This window comes from Giraffa tippelskirchi, chromosome 4 (assembly GCF_054371585.1).
Source record: "Giraffa tippelskirchi isolate mGirTip1 chromosome 4, T2T-mGirTip1v1.2.pri, whole genome shotgun sequence".
Classification (NCBI taxonomy): Eukaryota; Metazoa; Chordata; class Mammalia; order Artiodactyla; family Giraffidae; genus Giraffa; species Giraffa tippelskirchi.
This window is the reverse complement of record NC_137278.1, coordinates 158,340,008-158,367,488: the sequence shown is the minus strand read 5'-3', so window position 1 is coordinate 158,367,488 and position 27,481 is coordinate 158,340,008. Positions and strand designations below refer to the sequence as shown.

The 27,481-nt window shown below is 38.6% G+C and overlaps 1 protein-coding gene across 12 annotated transcripts in view; it reads left to right on the top strand.

Annotated features, from left to right (window-relative positions):
• CDK17 (cyclin dependent kinase 17) overlaps nt 1-27,481 on the top strand; it is a 128,254-nt gene that overhangs the window by 12,421 nt on the left and 88,352 nt on the right. For 2 of the 12 annotated variants that reach the window (XM_081595341.1, XM_081595340.1), the window contains one exon: nt 13,829-13,944. The exons of 9 other annotated variants lie outside the window; for them this stretch is intronic. The gene's annotated coding sequence lies outside the window, so the exon portion shown is untranslated. Of the gene's footprint in view, nt 1-3,367; nt 3,547-13,828; nt 13,945-27,481 lie in introns of those variants that run through there. One more of the 12 variants, XM_081595339.1, reaches the window with a different exon arrangement.

The following is a 27,481-nucleotide window of genomic DNA, read 5'->3' as shown; positions in this document are numbered from 1 at the left end:
ATAATGGCATCCAGTCCCATTACTTCATGACAAGTAGTTGGGGGAAAAGTGGAAACAGTAGCAGATTTTCTTTTCTTGGACTCCAAAATAACTGTGGATGGTGACTGCAGCCATGAATTTAAAAGATCCTTTCTCCTTGAAAGGAAAGCCATGACAAAGCTAGATGGCAGATTAAAATGCAGAAATATCACTTTGCCAACAAGGGTCCGTATAGTCAGAGCTACAGTTTTTCCAGTAGTCGTGTATAGATGTGAGAGTTGGACCATAAAGAAAGCTGAGCGCTGAAGAATTGATGCTTTTGAACTGTGGTGTTGGTGAAGACTCTTGAGAGCCCCTTGGACAGCAAGGAGATCAAACCAGTCAATCCTAAAGGAAATCAGTCCCGAATATTCTTTGGAAGGATTGATGCTGATGCTCGAATACTTTGGCCACCTGTTGCAAAGAACTAACTCATTGGAAAAGACCCTGATCTTGAGAAAGGCTGAGAGCAGAAGAGGGCGACAGAGGATGAAATGGCTGGATGGCATCACCAACACAATGGACACGAGTTGAGCAAAGTCCGGGAGATAGTGAAGGACTGGGAATCCTGGGGTGCTGCAGTCCATGGGGCTGCAAAGACTTAGTGAGACTCGCAAGACTTAGTGACTGAAGGATAACAGTAGCAACATAGTCTAAGAGCAAGGATTTCCCTAAAATTCCTATGTTAAAATGTAATCCCCAGTGTAATGGTATTTGGAGGTGGGACCCTTAAGAGATGCTTATGCCATGAGGGTGGAGCCCTCATGAATGGAATTAATGGTAAGAAATCTAAGAGATCCCTTGTTCTGTGAGGACACAATGAGAAGACAGCAGTCTCTGAGCTAGAAAGTGGGCTCTCATCAAATACTGAATATGCAGTAGCTTTGGCCTTGGACTTCCCAGCCTGTAGAACTGTGAGAAAATAAATTTCTGTGGTTTATAAGCCACCTAGTCTAAAATATTCTGTTATAGCAGCCTGAATAGGGTGAGAGAGTTAACTTCAGCAGTCATAAATTCCATTGATAATGTGGTGTGTTGAGAATAGCGCTTCACCTCTGTGGTCTTCCTTCCTCAAATTATAACCCAGGCTAATCATGAGAAAAGCATCAGACAAATTTCAATTGAGGGGTATTCCACAAATAACTGAACAGTACTCTTGAAAACTGTCAGGGTCACCAAAATTGGTAAAGTCTGAGAAACTGTCACTGCCTAAAGTAGCCTGAGATGATTATACTATAATGTGGTTTACTGCATGGGATCCTGGAACAGCAAAAGAACATTAGATAAAAACTAGTAAAATCTAAATAAAGACTTTAGTTAATTATAATATATCAGTTTTGGTTCATTAATTATGACAAACCATGGTAATACAAGATCTTAATAGCAGAAGCTAAGTGTGTGGTGTAGGGAGACTCTGTACTATCTTTGAAATTTTTCTGTAAATCTAAAACTATTATAAAACATTTATTAAAAAATAAAGATAGGTGTTTCTGTAATTCTGTTAGATGTATCTAAAAACTTTTTTAAGAACTGGTATAACTCATAGTGTGGTGTTAGTCTCATCATGAATGACATTGAGTATTTTTTTAATATGTTTAATGGGCATTTAACTTATTTTTCCTTTCTGTTAACTTTCATGTTCTTTATTCTGTTTGGTTGTTGGCCTTTTTCTTGTTAATTTCAGGAGTTCTCTATAGGGATATTAGCACTTTTTAAAAAAAATTTATTTTTAATTGAAGGATAATTGCTTTACATAGAATTTTGTTTTCTGTCAAACATCAACATGAATCAGCCATAGGTATACATATGCCCCTCCCTCTTGAACCTCCCTCCCATCTCCTTCCCCATCCCACCCCTCTAGGTTGATACAGAGCCCTTGTTTGAATTCCCTGAGACATACATTGAATTCCCATTGGCTATCTATTTTACATATGGTAATGTAAGTTTCCATGTTATTCTCTCCATACATCTCATCCTCTCCTCCCATCTCACTGCGTCCATAAGTCTGTTCTCTGTATTTGTTTCTCCATTGATGCCTTACAAATAAATTCATCAGTACCGTCTTTCTAGATTCCATATATATGGAATCTAGTTCCCTGTAGGGAGATTAGCCCTTTTTGTGATATGGGTTGGAAATATTTATGTATAGATTCTCTGATTTTTTTCATGCAGATTTTTCCTTTTTTATATGGTAGTTTTTTAGTGTTTCTGGATTTTGAAATATAGTTAGAAAAGTCTTCACCATTCCAAGGTTGTGAAGGAATTCATCCATATTTTCTGCTAGTACTTGTGATTTTCTTTTTTACACTTAGATCTTAAAAGTTTGAATTCTTCAGTTCCTCCCAATTACTGAGTCATTTTAAATGCTTAACCTTTTCTTTCATGCCTGTGTAAGCATGCCTGTAGCCTTATTATTTGTACTTTAAATGATTTGTAGTAGAAGAAATCTCTATACATTTACTCTTGGTGGATATGAAGTTTCGACTTTGTAGAAAATACATTAAGCATTTCATTGTATCTTAATTCTGAATCATGGTTTAAAATTTTGCAGAAATAAAGACTCTTAAAGTTTCTTTTCACTGTTATACTGTTGTATATTTAGCAGTATTTTTTCTTCCAGATGATTAGCATTGTGGATTATTTGTATATTTAGTTTTTACCCCTTCCTATTTCTCCTTTGATTCCTATTTAGATTATTAAACCTCTCTGTGTTATCTTCTATCTTCCTTAGAACTCTTCACTGGTTTTATGGCTCCTTTGATGTCAGTAATCTCTATTTCATTTTATTTAGAAATTAGTTTTAGCTCATTAAGAAACTGGAACCAGTAGTGTCAGCGTATGTTGCCTAATACAGGGTGCTGATTTCTTACACCATTTTTTATAGGTATTCATATTTTCCTCATAGTACTTGTGAAACTAGTATTGCTGAACTGAATTTTAACAGACATTTGAGAAACTATCTGATAGTGCTGTGGAATGTTGGTTCCTAGAAAATACTACCCAAAATAACCTTGTGAGTTTATTGCTTGTGATAGTAAAGGAGGACACCACCTTTCCTGAGTTGTAGGATCTGCTGGGACAAGAGGGGTATGTGTATGGGTGAAAAGAATGGCAGAGTTAGGAAGGAAAACAAAGTTGGAATATTTATTGAAGATTTGAAATCTTTAATGCAGATATTTCAGTATAGGAGCTTGATTAGAATTAGTAGAGGTCATGATGTTATAGTTTAGGATTGATAGACATAGTAAAGCAAGGATTTTGAGGTGAGATTTTTTTCCCAGAATCTTGGAAAGTAAACAATCATTTGCTACTATTTATTGAAAAGTTGAACAGTCTGATGTTTTATACAGGGTTTTGGTGAAGTTCCTGGAATGAACAATGAAGTTATTTGCAATTCTTATCTGCTTGGGCAAGAGTTTCCTGGAATAGTCAAGTGTGTTGTTGAAGACAGCTGAATAGTGATGTTAATGTGGACTGTAAACTCTGGGTGCAGATGGTCTCAGTTCTCAGTCCCCATTCAAAACCACAGTAAGTTTGAAAATCTGTTTGTAAAAAAATCTAATCCTTAGGCCTATCTACAAAGACAGTGTATTCTCTTGGTGAGGAGTTTGACATGTTTTTTTTCCTCCCTCCTGAGAAATGAAGCCTAACTGAGACACCCAAGTAGATGCTTGTAAATATGAGACTGCCTGCCAATGCAGGAGACGTAAGGGGTGCAGGTTTGATCCCTGGGTGGGGAAGATCCTCTGGAGAAGAGCATCGCAACCCACTCCAGTATTCTTGTCTGGAGAATCCTGTGGACAGAGGAGCCTGGTGGGCTGTAGTCTGTGGGGTCACACACGAATCTGCAGTATTGTTGCAAGAAGGGGGACCCCTTCCAGGGCCTGAAACTGGGCTCTTGTCGAACACTCGGAAATGCATTGTCCGAGGAGACACATGTGCTGACAAAGCAAGAGATTTTATTGGGAAAGGGCACCCGGGTGGAGAGCAGTAGGGTAAGGGAACCCAGGAGAACAGTTCTGCCACATGGCTTGCAGTCTCTGGTTTTATGGTGATGGGATTAGTTTCCAGGTTGTCTTTAGCCAATCATTCATTCTAACTCAGAGTCCTTCCTGGTGGTGCATGCCTTGTTCAGCCAAGATGGATGCCAGAGAGAAGGATTCTGGGAGGTGGTCGGACATGTGGTGTCTCCTTTTGACCTTTCCCAAACTCTTCTGGTTGGTGGTGGCTTATTAGTTCTTAGTGTTCCTTAGCAGGACCTCCTGTCATAAAACAACTCATGCAAATAGTTACTATGGTGCCTGGCCAGGGTGGGCGGTTTCAATCAGAGTGCTTCCCCTAACAGTATGCTGCTGCTGCTAAGTTGCTTCAGTCGTGTCCAACTCTGTGTGACCCCACAGACGGCAACCTACCAGGCTTCTCCGTCCCTGGGATTCTCCAGGCAAGAATACTGGAGTGGGTTGCCATTTCCTTCTCCAATGCATGCATGCATGCTAAGTCACTTCAGTCATGTCCGACTCTATGCGACTCTATGGACAGCAGCCCACCAGGCTCCTCTGTCCACAGGATTCTCTAGGCAAGAATACTGGAGTGGGTTGCCATTTCCTTCTCCACCCCTAACAGTATAGTAAGAAGAAATATACTTGGGCCTAAAGAGTTCAGTGCTTGATGGCTGTACTGTGTATGTGTGTGAGTGAGTGAGAGAGAGGGAGGCAGCCAGCCACCAGGCTACCCACTCCTACAGAGAAGTGGCCAGAGAGGTAGAAAGAAAACCAGGATATTGTTATGTGGTCTCTGGAGATGTGGCTATAAAGAAATGGGGTCAGTACACAAAAGCCGTTCATGTCTAAAAGGAGAAAGACCTTTTGGCCCCAGTGATGAATTTTCACTCAACAGTTCTTATACATGTACAAAAATATAGACTGTTCACAGAACTATTCGCTGTGTCATGATACTCACATAAGAATTGCCTAGTGGGCAATTCTGTTTGCAGGGTAATTATTTGAAATTAAGAATATCTTCTTAGAAGTTATTTTACCATCTTGCCCCGACATTACCCCATAAAAGTTATTTAATCTCTCATTTTGACTGTGATTGAGGAAAGGAGGTCATCGGTGTGTAGCCAGCAATTTTATATATAGTGTGTATATTTGCTGCTCATAATTCGGGAGAAAGTTACATTCCTGGTGGCTCAGATGGTAAAGAACCCACCTGCAATGCGGGAGGTCTGGGTTCATTCCCTGGGTTAGGAAGATCCCCTAGAGAAGGGAACAGCAACCCACTCAAGTATTCTGGCCTGGAGAATTCCATGGACAGAGGAGTCTGGCAGATTGCAGTCTGTGGGGTTGCAAAGAGTCTGACAGGACTGAGTTGCTTTCACTTTCTTTACATTTGTTGAATGCCTACTGTGTGCTAGGCACATATATATGCATTCTAATGTATATCTCACATTCTTGTTAATTCTTTTCTTCTAAGATTGGTTTTCTCAACATTCTGCTTCTCACTCTCCTCAATGTCTATATGAAGGAAAAAAGATTTGAACTTGAGTGAGGCTTATGCTCCCTTTCACCAAGTGGACATGCTATAAACCCTTCATTAACCAGAGCCAAACTTGTATGTAGTTAACATTTTACCACAGTTGTTAATTAAATATAGAATATGTTACCTCTCAGCTTTTGAGATTGTGACTGACTGAATAGGTAGTAAGCAATAACGAAGCAAAGAAGAGAGGATCTAGGCCCTTATTAGCTAGAATCTTTAACTGGAATCCATTTAATTTCACCTAAAGGAGATACTTAGGAATTGTCATTTTAAAATATTTTTCTGTGTCCTTATAGGTAACCTTTTTTTGGTTACTTTTTTAAAAAGGTACGTTTTACCGTCTTTGTTCTTCAGTTGTGTTCATCTAATTTAGTTCTTTACTTTTCTTGTTTCTAATATGCAAAGATTTCCTAAATAAGTAGAATTAGTAGACTAGAAAATGCTAGAGATAAAAACTTGTGGAAAATACAAACACTGTAGCTATGGAGGTTAGTCAGGTGCAAATTTTCTTCTTAATGTTTTGATTGAACTCTTACACCCTAGCCTCTATAGATCTTATAAAGTAAATTAAGTGTGCTTGTTAAATGACTAGTTGTTTATGCTCCCTCTCTCTTAGTATTGGTATGTAAGCAGTTTCTAATTTTCCATTTAGCAAGTAATGTGGTGTGGAGGATTAATTTTTTTTTCTCAAAAATCGCAAGAAGGCTTTTCTGATAGTTTTAAAAATTTGAGATCAACATGATTCAGTCTTAGGAAGATCCTTTTGGGGGGTATTTCCTATTATCTTTAAAACTAAGTGACCACTTTGTAAGAGTGTTTTTCCCCCCTAAACAGCCCTTTCTTCCCCAAAGAACAACTACCAGAAGATTGGAGAGTGCTGGCATTTTTAATGCCACTGTTGCTGAGGAAAGTTGGCCACTATCCAGTAGAATTTGTCTTATGAAACCTTTAATGAAGTGTTAGTTTAAAAAAAAAAGTGAAGCTATTATTGTATCACAAGTTACAGAATGACAAAATAACACATTCAATTATCTAGTTCAGATGTTTATTGGAGAGAGAGGCTAGAAAGTTGCCTACAGTTTTCCTTTTTTTAAACATCAAAAACAAATTCATATTTATCTTGTGCCAAGTATGCTAACAACATTCTCAGTGAAACCTACATCATGAATAAAAGTAGATGATTTTGTGAAATTTGTAGTTCATATAAAAACATATAAACATATAAAACATATAAACAGATATAAAACATATAAAAACAATACATAATTTATTTGGTAATTGAAAATGTGATTTTTTTTTTTAAGGAGTGGAAGTTTTATTTTTCTAATAGCCATAAGAATGTGACCTTCTAAATATCTAAATGTATATTTTACATGATTCTTTTCCTAAAATGCCTTTTTAACTTCCCTTCTGTTGAGGTTAGGAGATGGTTGGAAGAGTAAATGATTAGCTGAGCCTTACAGAATATCTTTATGTTAGTGAGGTCATTATTTGTCACCATGTGACAAAGTCTGACCTTTTGAGTTATGTGGGGTAACATTCCTGTTCAGTTTATTTTGAGGTGATGTGGTATTATAGGAACTTTTATGTAATTTAGGTATAACATATAGTGTTGATTTAGAAATGTACAATGAAGTAATATGACTTAATGCCGCACTTTTTTTGTATATGAGTGATGTGATGAGGGTAGGTAGAGACACAAAGATTTTTTAAATGTTTCTGTTGTTAAAGAGTTTTTAATATGGTGAAACTCAGGAACTTTCCATTTACATAGCTCACTTATCTTGGTAAGTAAATCAGTTTAGAAGAGCAGATTTTAGATTTGAGGATTAGTTGAACATAGCTTTTTAGACCAGTGGCTTTTCAACCTTTTTGGTCTCAGTATCAAAAAATTCTTTAATTTTTACATTAATTTACTTAAAGATAACAAGTATTGCAAATAAATGAAAACTATTTTCAAAAAATACAGTGAGAAAGAGTAGCATTATTTTCATATTTGCAAATCTCTTTTAATGTCTATCTCAGTAGAAGACAGCTGGCTTTTCATATCTTTTATATTTCAGTCTATTGCAATATTATGTGAAATGTAATCTGAAAAACTCCACTTTATACTCATGAGAGAAAAGTGAAAAAGGCAAATATGTTTTTAGTATTATTGTAAAAATAGTTTTGACCTTAAGAACTCTCCCCTGGTGGCTCAGAAGATAATCTGTGTTCTATGCAGGAGACCTGGGTTCGATCCTTAGGTTGGGAAGATCACCTGGAGAAGGGAATGGCAACCCACTCCAGTATTCTTGCCTGAAGAATTTCATGGACATGGAGCCTGGCAGGCTACAGTCCATGGGGTCACACACAGTCGGACACGACTGAGCAGCTAACACAAGTACCAGCCCCCTTTAAAGCTTCCACGGACCACACTTGGAGAACCTCTGCTTTAGAGCAAAATGAAATTGGATCCTAATCCTGCCCTTGATCATCCTCTCTATATTGGATATTCTTAGGGACTATGTCTGTTAAGCTGTAGTAACGCACTGAAATAGTAATTCTATTTCTCAAATCTACTTCTAGCTGTCTTCTGTGAAGAGCCTTGGAGCTATAGGCTTTGATTCTTAATGTTCCCTTCCTGCTTTTGGAAATGATAAGGCTTGCTAACTATAAGAATTTACGCAAATTCATTAACATTTTGACTGTTTTCCTTATTTGTAAAAATGGACAGAGCACTTTTTAACTACCAACTCATGTCTTTCATCGGAGAAGGCAATGGCAAACCACTCCAGTACTCTTGCCAGGAAAATCCCATGGACGGTGAGCCTGGTAGGCTACAGTCCATGGGGTCTCGAAGAGTTGGACACAACTGAGCGACTTCACTTTCATGTGTTGGAGAAGGAAATGGCAACCCACTCCAGTGTTCTTGCCTGGATAATCCCAGGGACAGAGGAGCCTGGTGGGCCGCCGTCTATGGGGTCGCACAGAGTCGGACATGACTGAAGTGACTTAGCAGCAGCAGCAGCAGCATGTCTTTAATGGAAATCAAATTAGATAACTAAAGTTATATACAGTTGCTAATAAAATCTTTTATTAATAGAATTTAGCAGAAAGAATGCTACCTGAGGTATGCTCTAATTTTGCATCACTTCTCCTTTATAAGTTACTCTAGAGAGTGATTTTTTTTTTTTAAACTGCTCTCCTTTCTGTCCTGTCCAACACTTACGTGAACCTTCCTTCTTAGAGGAAATGGAATTTAAAAACAAGAACAGTGAAACATCCTTTGTCTGCAAGTTTTCTTAGTTTCATACTTAAACTAATTAGAAACAAATTGGAAGATGCTATATAAACGATGTATATGAAAATAAGGACAACATAGTGTAGGGACTATTTTCTCTAGGTAAAAGTAGAATAAGGAAAAGGACTAGTATGTGCCTTATTTCTTAAAAGCTGATTTTTATAACTCCTAAAAGAAAATCTATTAAGCATCTGTGCATGCATGCTAGGTCACTTCAGTCATGTCAGACTCTTTGCGACCCCGTAAACTGTAGCCCACCAGTCTCCTCTGTCCATGGGATTCTCCAGGCAAGGATACTGGAGTGGGTTGCCCCGTGCCCTCCTTCAAGGGTTCTTCCCAACCCAGGGATCGAACCCACATCTCTTTGGTCTCCTCCATTGGTAGGTGGATTCTTTACCACTAGCGCAACAGCCAGTTCATCTTTATTGAGTGAAGCAATGTGTTACTCTATTCTGGATATATTAGTTCAGAGCATGAACCTGGTAGGGTCTCTCACTGCTTAGGTTCCAGCTGCCTCTTCTGCTGTAACCTTGAGCAAGTTTTTAAGTCGTCAGTGACAGCTGCTTTAGATATGTAAAATGGGGATAATTTAAATAATATTACAGGGTTACTGTGATAGTTAAAAGAAATTAATGTAGATAAAGCACTAGAATAGATTGGCACATCATATTATTAACTACTTTTCCTATTACATAAAATTGGGAAAAGATAATTTCCTTGATAATGCTAACTTCTGGTAGTCTCATAGAGATTTTATATTTTAAAAGGATTGCTGAAAAATTATATAATGTGAAAGGCTAATTTTGTCTCTTTTTGTTGTTGTTATCCAAAGCACAGTTTTTATTACTTCGACTTGCACAAGAGGAGAAAATTGATTAAAGGCTAGATCTCTTAACAGTTAAAATATATTTTATCTAGTGAAAGTTGCTCAGTTGTGTCTGACTCTTTGTGACCCCATGGATTATACAGTCCATGGAATTCTCCAGGCCAGAATACTGGAGTGGGTAGCCTATCCCTTCTCCAGGGGATCTTCTGACCCAGGAATAGAACCGGGGTCTCCTGCATTGCAGGTGGATTCTTTACCAACTGAGCTACTAGGGAAGCCTATATTTTACCTAAATTCACATTAATAATCTCAAGTACTTATTTCCACTGAATTTATTATAGACACCTTCTTACATGATAATGCTAGAGAAACTAATGGGCAGGGAAGTACCTAAACTTAAATCTCACTTGTTGAGAGAAAAACTGTTCATTAATATCACTGGGTACTAGTTATTTTCTGTACATTCCTAATCATTGTCCAGTGTATAGGGAATGCATAAACTTGTGAGTTACCTGGTTAACTTTACAGAGAATTGCTCATAATTTTCATGTTGAGACTGATTTCATTTGAACAAGTCTTTCAAGTAGTTCTTGGTAAATCAAATTTTGTATCAAAACCAGTGTCAGGTTGAGTAGTACTATAATAATTACTGCATTCTAGAGCAATGATTATTGAGAGGTAAGAGGAGTCTTTTGAAAAATCAGTGAAAATCATTTTTAAATTTAATCCCTTCTGCTTACAGAAATAATAGAAAAAGAGTAGAAACCTTTCTGTCCTTTTTTTTTTCACTAAGGATGTCAAGAGAGATAGAAGTGCTAGTGCAGTGAGTACACAGAAGGCTAATACACATTAGGGCTCTAGGAAAAACTTAATTGGTGTTATATCTCTTTGATAAAAGAAGCCATATTTCTGGAAGCAGTTGGCACCACAAAGAAGAGTCTATATTGGACTCCTTAAGAAGCACTTTGATGCTCCTGGCACTTAAAAAAACTGTATTAAATTGAATGCACTCGCTCACAGTAATTAAATAATGGACCTGCCCCCCCCCACCATGTTTGAATAAAATTAGAGTAAAATGTATTGTGGAGTTCAGTAATAATGACTTCATACCCATTTTACAGACTCTTACTACTCATGATTTAGGTCATACCTGAATGGTCTAGTGTTTTCCCTACTTTCTTCAATTTAAGTCTGAATTTGGCAATAAGGAGTTCATGATCTGAGCCACAGTCAGCTCCTGGTCTTGTTTTTGCTGACTCTATAGAGCTTCTCCATCTTTGGCTGCAAAGAATATAATCAATCTGATTTCGGTGTCGACCATCTGGTGATGTCCGTGTGTAGAGTCTTCTTTTGTGTTGTTGGAAGAGGGTGTTTGCTGTGACCAGTGCGTTCTCTTGGCAAAACTCTATTAGCCTTTGCCCTGCTTCATTCTGTACTCCAAGGCCAAATTTGCCTGTTACTCCGGGTGTTTCTTGACTTCCTACTTTTGCATTCCAGTCCCCTATAATGAAAAGGACATCTTTTTTGGGTGTTAGTTCTAACAGGTCTTGAAGGTCTTCATAGAACCATTCAACTTCAGCTTCTTCAGCGTTACTGGTTGGGGCATAGGCTTGGATTACCATGATATTGAATGGTTTGCCTTGGAAATGAACAGAGATCATTCTGTCGTTCTTGAGATTGTACCCAAGTACTGCATTTCGGACTCTCTTGTTGACTATGATGGCTACTCCATTTCTTCTAAGGAATTCCTGCCCACAGTAGTAGATATAATGGTCATCTGAGTTAAATTCACCCATTTCAGTCCATCTTAGTTCGCTGATTCCTAGAAGGTCAACATTCACTCTTGCCATCTCCTGTTTGACCACTTCCAATTTGCCTTGATTCATGGACCTAACATTCCAGGTTCCTATGCAATACTGCTCTTTACAGCATCGGACCTTGCTTCTGTCACCAGTCACATCCACAGCTGGGTATTGGTTTTGCTTTGGCTCCATCCCTTCATTCTTTCTGGAGTTATTTCTCCACTGATCTCCAGAAAGATGATGCTGTGAAACTGCTGTACTCAATATGCCAGCAAATTTGGAAAACTCAGCAGTGGCCACAGGACTGGAAAGGGTCAGTTTTTATTCCAGTCCCAAAGAAAGGCAGTGCCAAAGAATGCTCAAACTTCTCCAAGCCAGGCTTCAATAGTACATGAACTGTGAACTTCCAGATGTTCAAGCTGGTTTTAGAAAAGGCAAAGGAACCAGAGATAAAATTGCCAACATCCACTGCATCTTCGAAACAGCACGAGCGTTCCAGAAAAACATGTACTTCTGCTTTATTGACTATGCCAAAGCCTTTGACTGTGTGGATCACAATAAAGTGTGGAAAATTCTGAAAGAGTTGGGAATACCAGACCACCTGACCTGCCTCTTGAGAAACCTGTGTACAGATCAAGAAGCAACAGTTAGAAACGGACATGGAACAACAGACTGCTTCCAAATCGGGAAAGGAGTACGTCAAGGCTGTATATTGTCACCCTGCTTATTTAACCTAGATGCAGAGTACATCACGAGAAATGCTGGGCTGGAAGAAGCACAAGCTGGAATCAAGATTGCCAAGAGAAATATCAATAACCTCAGACATGCAGATGACACCACCCTTATGGCAGAAAGTGAAGAAAGACTAAAGAACCTCTTGATGAAAGTGAAAGAGGAGAGTGAAAAAGTTGGCTTAAAGCTCAACATTCAGAAAACTGAGATCATGGCATCTGGTCCCATCACTTCATGGCAGATAGATGGGGAAACAGTGGAAACAGTGGCTGACTTTATTTTTCTGGGCTCCAAAATCACTGCAGATGGTGACTGCAGCCATGAAATTAAAAGACACTTACTCCTTGGAAGGAAAGTTATGACCAACCCAGACAGCATATTAAAAAGCAGAGACATTACTTTGCCAACAAAGGTCCGTCTAGTCAAGGCTATGGTTTTTCCAGTAGTCATGTATGGATATGAGTTGGACTGTAAAGAAAGCTGAGCGCCAAAGAATTGATGCTTTTGAACTGTGGTGTTGGAGAAGACTCTTGAGAGTCCCTTGGACTGCAAGGAGATCCAACCAGTCCATCCTAAAGGAGATCAGTCCTGAATATTCATTGGAAGGACTGATGTTGAAGCTGAAACTCCAATACTTTGGCCACCTGATGTGAAGAACTGACTCACTGGAAAAGACCCTGATGCTGGAAAAGTTTGAAGCCAGGAGGAGAAGTGGATGACAGAGGATGAGATGGTGGGATGGCATCACCGACTCAATGGACATGAGTTTGAGTAAACTCCAGGAGTTGTTGATGGACAAGGAGGCCTGGCGTGCTGTGTGCCTAGGGTTGCAAAGAGTCAGACACGACTGAGCAATTGAACTGAACTGATATAGAGTAATCAAATCTTAGTTGGTATCTACATATTTCAAGCAGTACTTGTTGTATAAGAATGAAATAAGAAAAGTTTCTCAGAGGAATTTAACCTTATTTAAAAAAGATCACATTCACAGAGATAGGCTGGTAAGATTATAAAATAAAATTTTTGTTCAACTGTAATACTGAGTTTGGTTCTTTCCTTTTCTCTGGTTAAATTCTTTTGCAGTTTAAGAGTGATTTTTAAACCTGTGTAGAAATTTTATTACCATTTGTTAGCACTCCATTTAGAAAGGAAAGTTCAAATCATATGCCTATTGCAGTTAAAAAATTGGTTACGTTCAAAGTATTTTGGATCACGTAGATGATTGCATGCTTACAGAGTCTTCTGTGTGCAGTGTACAAGAAAACAACGTAGGGTATAGTAGAAGCTCTGACTCATTTGTCCCTCTGTAAGACTACTGGTTGATGGTCATGTCATGTTTAATACTAACCAATGACTAGTAGTCTGGTCTTTAGTTTCATCTTCTTTTCCTACCAGTTGTTGTATGCCAGCTTTACTTGTAATTATATAATTTAACCAAATATTACCTAAACCAGTAAAATTTCAGTGTATAAGGAGAGTTATTTCTGTGAAAACTTGGGAGGGAGTTGATAAAGGCTGGTTGATGTTTTTAAAAAAAAAAATCATTTGGAATTAGATGTAAGGAAGACAATGAAAAACCTGGAACGTTCATACAAATCTCACAGTTGGGCATTGATTGCTTTTCAGGTGTTTACGCTGTTCCCTTCAATTTAAAAGAAATCTAAAAATTGTAGAGTCTGCGTTGGCACATGGGTTTGTGTAAGAAATTCCAGTCTTGGCTTTTGTTTTACAGCAGAAGATTGGTAAGCACATTTGAATGTTTTAAGTTAAAATGCATCAGATACATATGTGTAATTTTTTCCCTTTTGTGATTTATTGAATTACTGACTTGATTAGTGGACTGGTCCTGAGTTAGTTCACGAATTCTTGTTCTTAATGACTATCCCATTCTATCTGAGACATTTTTCTTAAACTCTCACTTGAAAGAAAGTGGTAGGATTGAAGCACTTTTTCAAACTTTAACATGGATTTTGTAGTAAAATTGGAATATTTTGTGATTCCATAGATAGTACCACTTGTGGTTATAGCAACGGTCATAAAATTTTGCATTGTAGCTGTCTCCTTTAAGAAAACTTCGTAATTACCTAGGTTTGGAAACCCTCTAATGCCTCATTTTAGCTTTGTCCCTACCTCTGGCTTTAAAAACAGCAACAACAACAGAATGGCTTCCTTTAGAATTTCCTCTTCCAAGGAATCATCTGATGCTTCTAAGGCAGACTTCTGAGCCAGTATAATAGTTTTGTATAGAGGTGTCAAAATACTTCATTTTCTGGTGGATTTTAGACTGAAACGTGAAACAGTTCAACAGTTATAGCTTGCTTGGAAAATTAAAAGTGTATTTCCTATTTATGTTTATCTTCTTCCCTTGGGGAGCTGAAAATACCTTATAAGAATTAGTATCAACAAGACTGGCTTGCATTCGAGTCTGTGGAGGCACAGTGCCCGGAGAGGGCCCCAAAGCTGTTTTGCTGGCTGCCTGTTCTGGAGCAGCTGACTAACCAGCTGCAGAGCACATTGATCTGGTCATAATTGCTTTCATCCTGGAGCAGAGCACGTTAACACAATTTAAATCAAGAGCCACATTAGAAGATTCTGACCTTAGGATAACCTCTCATTTCCTACCTTTGAGAGAGGGAACAATTCCAGTCACTTCCCTAACTTCTAACCACAAAATAGCATGGGAACATATAGCCACATCTAAAGATTGTGACCTCTTGACTTTCTTTATCCTTTATACAGGTGGATTCAGAACAGTAAAAGGAACAAGTCATAATGTACTATTGTTGTTGCATAGAGAAATCATCCCTCCCCTCTAACTCAGTTTTTTTTTTCCTATTGAAATCTTCCTAGATCATTCATATAGATGCAGTATAGATAAAATAATAGACTTGAGACTGTGTTTGTAAACCCTCTCTTTTCCTTAAAAAAAAAAAAAAGCACACCAGAGTGTGACAGTTCTCTTCTCTGTTAGCAGACCAGTGTTTCTTGATATATACAGTTTTGTATGATTGCTTTCTTTTGATAAATCTCGGCCTCCCATTATTCTCTGAATACTCATACAGTCACTGTAGAGGTCTTATTGGGCTTTATTTTCTAGAGGTTTCAACTTTGTTTATGCTGTAACTCACATGACAGCAAAGATAATTTCACATATGGAAAACTATAGATAAGAGAGACTGAGAATTGTGAGCAGTTTCCAGTTCATAAACTGTGAAACCATTCTTCTCTCTCATTCATTATTGGGAGTGACATTATTATTGAAATAACCCTTAATTGGCTCTAATTCATTAAGTATAATTCAGTTTTTTAATTTCAACTGTTAGAAATTCAAGTAGTCAAGTGCTTTTGGAGGATATATTAAGTTAGAACAGAATAAGAAACAATAGTAGAAATCATTAAAATGTCATGCAATGAGACGATCAATGGAAATGAGGAGGTAAAAATATATTCAGGTGTTTTTGTAAATATTAAAATTTTGTTGACTTATATATTTAAGGACCCCAGCTATCTAGCCAGGGTCGCATCCTTTGTGTCCGTGATGATATTCAGTTCAGTTCAGTTGCTCAGTCATGTCCGACTCTTTGGGACCCCATGAACCGCAGCATGCCAGGCCTCCCTGTCCATCACTAACTCCCTAAGTCCACCCAAACCCATGTCCATCGAGTCGGTGATGCCATCCAGCCATCTCATCCTCTGTCATCCCCTTCTCCTGCCCTCAATCTTTCCCAGCATCAGGGTCTTTTCCAATGAGTTAGCTCTTCGCATGAGGTGGCCAAAGTATTGGAGTTTCAGCTTCAACATCAGTCCTTCCAGTGAACACCCAGGACTGATCTCCTTTAGGATGGACTGGTTGGATCTCCTTTAGGATGGACTGGTTGGATCTCCTTGCAGTCCAAGGGACTCGCAAGAGTCTTCTCCAACACCACAGTTCAAAAGCATCAATTCTTCAGCGCTCAGCTTTCTTTATAGTCCAACTCTCAGATCCATACACGACCACTGGAAAAACCATAGCCTTGACTAGACGGACCTTTGTTGGCAAAGTAATGTCTCTGCTTTTTAATATGCTATCTAGATTGATCATAACTTTCCTTCCAAGGAGTAAGTGTCTTTTAATTTTATGGCTGCAGTCACCATCTGCAGTGATTTTGGAGCCCAGAAAAATAAAGTCAGCCACTGTTTCCACTGTTCCGCCATCTATCTGCCATGAAGTGATGGGACCAGATGCCATGATCTCAGTTTTCTGAATGTTGAGCTTTAAGCCAACTTTTTCACTCTCCTCTTTCACTTTCAAGAGGCTCTTTAGTTCATCTTCACTTTCTGCCATAAGGGTGGTGTCATCTGCATGTCTGAGGTTATTGCTGTTTCTCCCAGCAATCTTGATTCCAGCTTGGCTTCTTCCAGCCCAGCGTTTCTCATGATGTACTCTGCATATAAGTTAAATAAGCAGGGTGACAATATACAGCCTTGACGTACTCCTTTTCCTATTTGGAACCAGTCTCTTCACTTTCTGCCATAAGGGTGGTGTCATCTGCATGTCTGAGGTTATTGCTGTTTCTCCCAGCAATCTTGATTCCAGCTTGGCTTCTTCCAGCCCAGCGTTTCTCATGATGTACTCTGCATATAAGTTAAATAAGCAGGGTGACAATATACAGCCTTGACGTACTCCTTTTCCTATTTGGAACCAGTTCCATGTCCAGTTCTAACTGTTGCTTCCTGACCTGCATACAGGTTTCTCAAGAGGCAGGTCAGGTGATCTGGTATTCCCAACTCTTTCAGAATTTTCCACAGTTTATTGTGATACACACAGTCAAAGGCTTTGGCATAGTCAATGAAGCAGAAATAGATATTTTTCTGGTACTTTCTTGCTTTTTCGATGATCCAGCGGATGTTGGCAATTTGATCTCTGGTTCCCCTGCCTTTTCTAAAACCAGCTTAACAACCCCCTCAAATCTTAGCTAAATTCTCATAGGATCAATGATACGTAGTTCCATTTCTTAATGTCCGGAGTTGTGGGTACATTATTTTCCTACTAGTGTAAGGTATTGAATTATATAAGGATCAAATTATTGGTCTTAGCCTTTACCAAATACTTTAAACAAGCATGAGTTACTAATAACTGACTTTTTTGGTGGGGAGATAGTGGAATTTAAAAACAGTTTTTATAATTCCACTTTTTATTTTTCAGAGATGATTTTTACGTTCTTCATTTCTGTTTATCCACTAGATATAAGATACCAGATATCATATATTATTATAATATGTTAGATAGTGGCTATGTTTTATTATACTTAGAACTAAGAAAGCTTTCTATGTGGATATTTATTTAGTTTTTCCTTATATGAAGGACTGAGTTATACTGCCCATAAAAGTGATGACAGAATTGGCCAGCTATGTAGTAGGGGTAAGGGTAAGAGTAATGTCTGTATTCCTATAATAATGAGTGTGGCCTATTTCTCTGATGGGATGTCTTAACTCTTGACAATACTTTTCTCAAAAAGAGTTTATTAATTATTTTCGTAACTTCATTTAAAAATACACTGACTAGGAAGGCTGGATAGCTGTCGAAGGTTTGCTAGGGGCCTTTTGTCCTTCTCTTTGTCAGATATCTCTTCTCAGAGGTGTTACAGTATAACCAGGAATAGTTGAAATTTTTCCTAACCACTTGTGGAATTGAATCTGGAATTTATCTTTAATTCTGCCCAAGGAGAAATGTTTGTAGGCCTAGGGAAGGAGGAATGTTTACAGGTTTCCTGCAAATGTACTATTTATAGTATTATCTACTTTGCATAAACCTAGTTTATATTTAAAAGAAATATCAGATAAGATACCTTCATTAGGAAATAGCTTATTGAGCACATTTTGGTAGGGTAGTAAGTAAAATCTGTTGACTTGCAGATAATTTAATATGACTAAAGTTGCTTTAAGTTGTGATTTTTCTTTTAGAAAAGAATATTACAGTTGGCTTTGATTTACTTTACTCAAGAATATTACTCAGTTTTCACAAAAATTGAAAGGCAGTTTGTATTTCCCTTGTAAACTGCATATGAAAACTTATTTGTGTGTGGGTTAGTGGAAAGAGCACGTAAGATTTGAATTTTGGCTTTATCATGATTTACTTAGTTTAATGACTTTGAGTTACTTAAATTTTGAGCTTTTATTTTCTCACTTGTATAATGGGAATGATAAATAATACCTTTTTTATCTCACAGAATTGTTCTAAGAAACAAGATGTGAAGACTGTAAACTCTATAAAGCTAGGTACATAGCCATGTAGAAAATTAAGTTAAATAATACACTGTTTATGAGGATGTGGAACAACTGGAACATACTTTGCTGGTGGGAATATAAAAATGGTGCAATCACTTTGGAAAACTGGACATTCCTTAGAAAGTTAAGCATACATCTACCATATGACCCTGCAAAAAAGATTTGTACAAAAACGTTCCTAGAAACATTCAAACTTGGGAAACAAACTATGTGTTCTTTAACAGGCTAAAGAAGAGAAAGTGGTGTAATCCATTCAGTGGAATACTCTTCAGCAATAAAAAGCAAACTGCTGGTATATGTGTGTTACTTGCTTCGTCACATCCAACTCTTTGCAACCCCATGGACAGTAGCCCACAGGCTTCTCTGTCCATGGAATTCTCCAGGAGTAGCCATTCCCTTCTCCAGAGGATCTTCCTGACCCACGGATTGAATCCATTGCAGGCGGATTGTTTACTGTCTTAGCCACCAGGGAAGCCCCGTATCTATCCTTACTTGCTCAGTAGTTAAGTCATGTTTTGTGACCCCATGGACTGTAGCCTGCCAGGCTCCTCTGTCCATGAGATTTTCCAGGCAAGGATATTGGCATGGGTTACCATTTCCTACTCCAGCAGATCTTTCTGACCCAGGGATCGAACCTGCGACTCCTGCATCTCCTGCATTGGCTGGTGGATTCTTTTACCACTGAGCCACCTGGGAAGCCTGGTACATAAAATATGGATTAATTTCACAGTCACTGTGCTGAGTAAAGAAATCATGTGTTGTAAGACTATGTACTCTTACGTGTTTCAGTTTACCTGGAATTCTAAAGAATATACCACCTCCAGGGGCTTATAGACAGGAAGCTGCTAATGGAAATCTTTGATCACCTTTCTAGCACTGTGAGCTCTCTTTCAGTGTATGAAGTTCAAAAAATCCCAGTGTTTACTTTTTTAAGTCACAATCTCCAGAACAAGTAGCACCTCGTGGAACCCTAGGATTCTGTGGAACCCCATTTGAAAAACTGTACTGGCCATTCTAATTATAATAATGCTAGTTGATACTAATTGATTTATGTCCTTTCAAAACTGGAAATGATGTGAGTTTTGGTTAGATGTATAGTTGTGTGTCTGTGAGTCACTTCTGTAATTGTCTTTATCCCCTCAAATATTTTTTGGATGTGAATAACTTGTGAGTTACTAATTATAAATGTCTGAGGGCTGGCTCCTTCCATTAAAGTGCCTGGGATACTGGAACGATATATCTAGAATGTCTGATTTATGATGTGAAAATAATTTTTGTATCCAACTTTCCACCCCCACCCTTCCCCCCTGCAGCAGTACGTGAGAGGAAAACTGAATTTATCAAAAGACTGAAACTGCTTTTCTAGTTAGTTTCCTCCTTAATGTTGTCACCACTGTAGGCTCTTCGGACTGTTTGCTTTCTGAAATAGAAAAGTAGTATGTGATAAGAGCAGGATCAACAAGCTACAGTCCTACAGCTAAGAATGGCTTTACTTTTTTAAAGGTTGCTTTTAAAAAATTTGGCAGATACTATATGTGGTCCACAAAGCCTAAAATATTTTCTACTGAGTAATATGCAGATAAAGTTTGCTGGCACCTGAACTAAAGACTACTCTAATGTATAGTTATTTTCTGTTATTTTGAAAGTATGCTATAAATATTTTATGTTTTGATATGAGAAAACAATTTATTATAAATATAATTATTTTAACAGCTTTGAACTATATGTACTATAAAACTCGCCCCTTCAAAATGCACAGTGCACTGACTTTTAATATATTTGCAGTTCTACAAGCCTCACAATAATTTTAGAACATTTTCATCACCCTTTGCCCAAAAATAGAAACTTTGTACGCGGGGACTTCCCTGGTGGTCCAGTGGTCAAGAATCCACCTTCCAGTGCAGGGTAAGGGGATGGTGGTCTATCCCTGGTTGGTGAGCGCCACAACTACTGAGCCCTCATGCCTCAGATAGAGAGCCCACGAGAGCCCACGTGCTCTGGAGCCTGCATGCTGAACTAAAACCCAAAACAGCCAAACGTAAATCAGTAAATGACAAAACAAACAAAAAACCCCTGTACCCTATTCCTTCCCATCCTTCACTACTCATGCCTTTTGCTCTATGAATGTTAAATGATACTGTTTAGCTCACTAGTTTGAAATGAAGTCAGGTTAATCTTGATGCTCTTTCTGGAGAAAAAGATTTGTTGAGTAAATAATGCTGCTGCTAAGTCGCTTCAGTCGTGTCCGACTCTGTGCAACCCCATAGACGGCAGCCCACGAGGCTCCGCCGTCCCCGGGATTCTCCAGGCAAGAACACTAGAGTGGGTTGCCATTGCCTTCTCCATTGCATGAAAGGGAAAAGCGAAAGTGAAGTCGCACAGTCGTGTCCGACTCTTAGCGACCCCATGGACTAGCCTACCAGGCTCCTCCGTCCATGGGATTTTTAGGCAAGAGTACTGGAGTGGGGTGCCATTGCCTTCTCCTGAGTAAATAATAGGGTAAACAAAACTATAAGAAGAATAAAAGTAGAAATTTAAGAAACCAAAATACTTATATGTACTCTAAAAACTAGTGTAACAGCAATTGACAATGAAAAAGTTATTAAGTCAAAGCATATTCTGAGTATGATTCTTATAATAAGTCATAAAAGTCCATGAAAGAATTCATGAAGTCATAGTTTAATTTATAGCATTTTTTCCTTAGTGGTTTATACAATAATGATGTGTTCTACATAAACAACAACATAGTTTATGGTATCTTAGATTTGGTGAAATGGTGTGTGTTTGAAATGATGTATCCTTAAGTCAGTTATTCCAGAGATGCAGAGCATTTCAAGCAATAAAAATATTAGTCATTCAGATCAAGATTTGGTTTAAAAGAAAAAGCTACTAACATCTGAAAGTAATGAAGTAGCATTTATCTAAAATTTAGCAATTCAGACCTTTCATTAATGCACATTAATCATTTCCTTTGATTTTTGAATAGGTGAGAGTTCAAAATTTGTTGTTGTTGTTCAGTCACTAAGTCGTGTCCCACTCTTTGTGAACCTGTGAACTGCAACACGCCAGGCTTCTCTGTCCTTCATTATCTTCTGAGGTTTGTTCAAATTCATGTGCATTGAGTCAGTGATGCCATCCAACTATCTCATCCTCTGTCAACCCCTTCTCCTCTTGCCCTCAATCTTTCCCAGCATCAGGGTCTTTTCTAATGAATCAGCTCTTCACATAAGGTGGCCAAAGTATTCTAGCTTCAGCATCAGTCCTTCCAGTGAATAGTCAGGGTCGACTTCCTTTAGGATTGACTGGTTTGATCTCCTTGCTGTCCCAGGGCCTCTGAAGAGTCTTCTCCAGCACCACAATTGGAAAGCATCAGTTCTTTAGTGCTCAGCTTTCTTTATAGTCCAACTCGCATATCCATATATGACTACTGGGAAAAATGTAGCTTTGACTACACAGACCATTGTCAGCAAAATAACGTCTCTGCTTTTTAATATGCTGTCTAGGTTTGTCACAGCTTTTCTTCCAAGGAGCAATTTCATGGTTGCAGTCACCATCTTTAGTGATTTTGTATCCCCAAGAAAGAAAATCGGTCTTTCCACTTTTTCCCCTTCTATTTGCCATGAAGTGATGGGACCAAATGCCATGATCTTCGTTTTCTGAATGTTGAGTTTTAAGCCAGCTTTTTCACTTTCCTCTTTCACTTTCATCAAGAGGCTCTTTAGTTCCTCGTCACTTTCTGCCATTAGGGTGGTATCATCTGTGTATCTGAGATTGTTGACATTTCTCCTGGCAATCTTGATTCCAACTTGTGCTTCATCCAGCCTGGCATTTCGCATGATGTACTCTGCATATAAGTTAAATAAGCAGGATGACAATATACAGCCTTGATGTACTCCTTTCCCAATTTGGAACCAGTCTGTTGTTCCATGTCTGGTTCTAACTGTTGATTCTTGACCTGCATACAGATTTCTCAGGAGGCAGATAAGGTGGTCTGGTATTCCCATGTCTTCAAGAATTTTCCACAGTTTGTTGTGATCCATACAGTCAAAGGCTTTGGTGTAGTCAATGAAGCAGAAGTATATGTTTTTCTGGAATTCTGCTTTTTTGATGATCCAGCGGATGTTGGCAATTTGATCTCTGGTTCCTCTGCATTTTCTAAATCCGGCTTGTATATCTGGAAGTTCTCAGTTCGCATACTGCTGAAGTCTAGCTTGAAGGATTTTGAGGATAATCTTGCTAGCCTGTTAAATGAGTGCAATTGTTCGGTAGGTTGAACATTCTTTGGCATTGCCTTTCTTTGAGATTGGAATGAAAACTGACCTTTTCCAGTCCCATGGCCACTGCTGAGTTTTCCAAATTTGCTGGCATGTTGAGTGCAGCACTTTCACAGCATCATCTTTTAGGATTTGAAATAGCTCAACTGGGCCTCTGCTAACTTTGTTTGTAGTGATGTTTCCTAAGGCCCATTTGACTTTGTATTCCAGAATGTCTGGCTCTAGGTGAGTGATCACACAACTGTGGTTATCTAAGTCATTAAGATCTTTTTTGTATAGTTCTTCTGTGTATTCTTGCCGCCTCTTCTTAATCTCTTCTACTTCTGTTAGGTCCATACCGTTTCTGTCCTTTATTGTGCCCATCTTTGCATGAAATGTTCCCTTGGTATCTCTAATTTTCTTGAAGAGATCTCTAATCTTTCCCATTCTATTGTTTTCCTCTATTTCTTTGCATTGGTCACTTAAGAAAGCTTTCTTATCTCTCCTTGCCATGTCTGGAACTAAAATTTGTGTGTAGACATTAAATTTGAGCCTTCAGAGTTTTGCTGAACTCTTGAGATTCTGATTTTGTTTTTTAAGGTCTATATGTTGCCTAATTCATAGAGTACAGAAATGGTGGTTGGTTTAAAATTTGGATTTTAAAATAGATCCCTTCACTTTGGTCTCGATTATTTAATTTCCTCACAAGTCATGAGAAGGCTCAAGTAGCTTTATTCAGGTAGAGTTTTGTAATTCTAAATATTTCCAGAATATTAAATATTTTATATTCTTAAATATTTAGAATGGAGAAGTAAAATTATAGGTGGTGCTGCCATTGAGCTATATTTTCTGTCAGCTTTAGGCTCAGCCTTCTAAACTTTATTTTGTTGTGTGTATTCCTCTTTGACCTGCTGGTTCTCTGTCACATTCTGCCAGTAGGAGATACCAGTGGGAGACAGTAAAGCAAAGAGGAGGGTCAGAGGATTTGCTTCTCCTTGTTTACATTTTCTTCCTGTCTGTATCTCCACAGAGATAGGACTACACTAGGACAGGAGTTCAGTTCAGTTCCGTTCAGTCGCTCAGTCGTGTCCGACTCTGCGACCCCATGAATCGCAGCACGCCAGGCCTCCCTGTCCATCACCAACTCCCAGAGCTTACCCAAACCCATGTCCATCGAGTCAGTAATGCCATCCAACCATCTCATCCTCTGTTGTCCCCTTCTCCTCCTGCCCCCAATCCTTCCCAGCATCAGGGTCTTTTCCAATGAGTCAACTCTTCGCATGAGGTGGCCAAAGTATTGGAGTTTCAGCTTCAACATCAGTCCCTCCAGTGAACACCCAGGACTGATCTCCTTTAGGATGGATTGGTTGGATCTCCTTGCAGTCCAAGGGACCCTCAAGAGTGTTCTCCAACACCAGTTCAAAAGCATCAATTCTTCGGTGCTCAGCTTTCTTCACTGTCCAACTCTCACATCCGTACATGACCACTGGAAAAACCATAGCCTTGACTAGACGGACCTTTGTTGGCAAGGTAATGTCTCTGCTTTTAAATATGCTCTCTAGGTTGGTCATAACCTTCCTTCCAAGGAGTAAGTGTTTTTTAATTTCATTGCTGCAGTCACCATCAGCAGTGATTTTGGAGCCCCAAAAAATAAAGTCTGACACTGTTTCCATTGTTTCCCCATCTGTTTCCCATGAAGGGGTGGGACCAGATGCCGTGGTCTTAGTTTTCTGAATGTTGAGCTTTAAGCCAACTTTTTCACTCTCCTCTTTCACTTTCATCAAGAGGCTCTTCAGTTCTTCTTCACTTACTGCCATAAGGGTGGTGTCATCTGCATATCTGAGGTTATTGCTGTTTCTCCTGGCAGTCTTGATTCCAGCTTGTGCTTCTTCCAGCCCAGCGTTTCTCATGATGTACTCTGCATCTAGGTTAAATAAGCAGGGTGACAATATACAGCCTTGACGTACTGCTTTCCTATTTGGAACCAGTCTGTTCCATGTCCAGTTCTAACTGTTGCTTCCTGACCTGCATACAGGTTTCTCAAGAGACAGGTCAGATGGTCTGGTATTCCCATCTCTTTCAGAATTTTCCACAGTTTATTGTGATCCACACAGTCAAAGGCTTTGGCATAGTCAATAAAGCAGAAATAGATGTTTTTCTGGAACTCTCTTGCTTTTTCGATGATCCAGCGGATGTTGGCAATTTGATCTCTGTTTCCTCTGCCTTTTCTGAAACCAGCTTGAACATCTGGAAGTTCATGGTTCACGTATTGCTGAAGCCTGGCTTGGAGAATTTTGGGCAGGAGTGGCAAATGGCTCCTATTTGCATTTTTCAAGGACCCTCCTTCAGGTTCTTGGTGTGCTTCAAAGAATGCTTTCTTTTCAGAGATTGTTCCCAGTTTCATAGGGTTTCTGGAGGCCTTTGAGGTTTAATAATTCCAGGTTTGCTTTGTTTGTTTCAGCTCTGGGGGGTCATAGCTGCTCCTTCAGATCCTATCAGTTTGTGTCCTCTTTTTGCCTTTTCATTTCTCCAGTTCCTGATTAACAACTTAAATTGAATTCTCTCTGTTAAAATTACTGTTGTCGTTTCTGTTTTTTGATTGATTCCTGACTAATACAGTGGTCAAAATAATAGGTCTTTGCAAATTAAAGTCCTGGAGATCAAATTAGGCTACTCTTCATTTAGTAGTTATTGAGCCTGTGCAGTCTGCCAGGCCTTTCTTTGTCCTCTGTCCACTATCAGATGTCCTCAGTTGTGGTCCCAGAGCTGCTTGAGAAACATCGTTGTCACACTTCATTGTTGTTGTTTGATTTTCTTTATTTCTGACTTCAAGGCCAGTCTTTAGTTCCTAACACAGGATTTGTGTATACTGGATGCTCAGTTAGTATTTTAAATAATGAATGTGCTTTTAGATAATGGTTGCAAAGGACAGAAATCATGATAAAAATTATCTGATGAAGGGAAGGATCTTATTTTGGTTATTATTGGCATCTGAAGCTCCTCAGATATTGAGTTTAAACCAAATATTAGTATGACATGAGGGATTATATGCTACCCCTCCAAAAGACACATACTTCAAGCTTAGTTGGACCTTTCTGCTTCAGTTGTTTTAATCTAGTTGTTCATGAGATTGAATATGTCTAGTTCTTAATAGCACATCTTCACCAACTGTTGTACAACTCTGTTCCAGGTAAGAGTCCAAATCATGATACCTTTTCAGGTTATGAGGCCTAGCATGTCTGACTTTGATTAAACTTTCAAGCTTCCCCTTCCACCTTCATTATATTCAGAGTGAGCCCTATTTCTTCAGTGTACTTTCATCATTATTATGTAAGTGTATGCTTAGTACAGGGTAGCCCGGAGAGTTTCCAGGTCTTCTAGTTAAGTTGATTACAATATCCTTCCCTCTCCAGTGTGTGGTGCGATTGTCTTGGCCTACATCAACCCTAGTTCTAAACTCTTGCTTCCATCTTGCTTGTCATTCTTCCTGTAATACCCTTTAGTGCAAGTTACCTTCCTCTCAGTTTAAATCAAACAATTTAAATCTGTAGTTACTATTTTGGGGAAATCTTTCTGTTGCTGTTGTATTTCCTTTTTAGTGAAGGATCTGCTGAGCAGCTTGTGTGCTTAAATCACTCAGTAGTGACCGACTCTTGCAACCCCATATACTGGAGCCTGCCAGGCTCCTCTGTCCATGGGATTCTCCAGGCAAGCATACTGGAGTAGGTTGCCGTTTCCTTGTCCAGGGGATCTTCCCGACCCAGGGATCGAACCCAGGTCTCTGCACTGCAGTCAGACTCTTCACCGACTGAACTGAGCAGCTTAACTATGGACAATTTGAATGTCTTAGCAATACTGACATTTTGCAGGGAAAGTAAGTATTTCCTTGAAATGTCTTACTGCTTGTTAAGAAATATATATATATATTTTTCCCAATCTTTGGAAATTTTGATGGCGATTTGGTTTGCATTTGATCTTTTCTTTATTTGCTGTTTGAATTTTTATATTGTTAAATCATTTAAAAATCAGTTATGTTGGTTATTTCTGATCTTGAGTTTTTAATGCATAATAGTATGTTAATATTACATTTGATGTTTGTCTCCAAATGCTAAGACATTGTGAAATTGTGAAAAATGTTCACACATATTCTGACTTTCCTCTTGGGAATATGGTAGGAATTCCTGCCTGCTAAAAAAAATTAGGCATGTCCATGTGATTTGATTTAGTTTGTGAAGTAAGAGTAAAAGTGGTACTCTAGATGGCAGCTTTAAGAGATAGTATTAAATGTATTCTTTGTCATACTGTTTGTTCCCTTCCTGTGGTAGCTTCAACTTTGGATTAGGTCCTTGAAGAGTTGGAGCAGAGCCCCCAGTCCACTCTCAAGGGACATAGAGCTTGAAAGAATAAAGTCTTAGTTACTTTAAGCGATCAAGCTTTGTTTTTTACTGTAGCATAACGTAGTTAAACCTTATACTTTTTTGTAGCAACAACATTTATTTCACCGTTGTTCTCCCAGGTTATATGTGTCCTTTGAAGTTCAGCCTAAGTGTTTGTAATAATCAGTGTAAGTTATAAAGCGCATCTACTGGGATGATTAGCTGGGTGCCTTATTTGTGTGCAAAATAGTACGGTGACAAGTAATAGAATGTTGGCGGGCCAGGAATGGAAGGGAAGACAAGAACGAGATGACACATCTTCTAAAAAAGACCAGATTTCATAGCTGATAACTTTAAATACAGTTCATTTGTTTCTGGAGAAG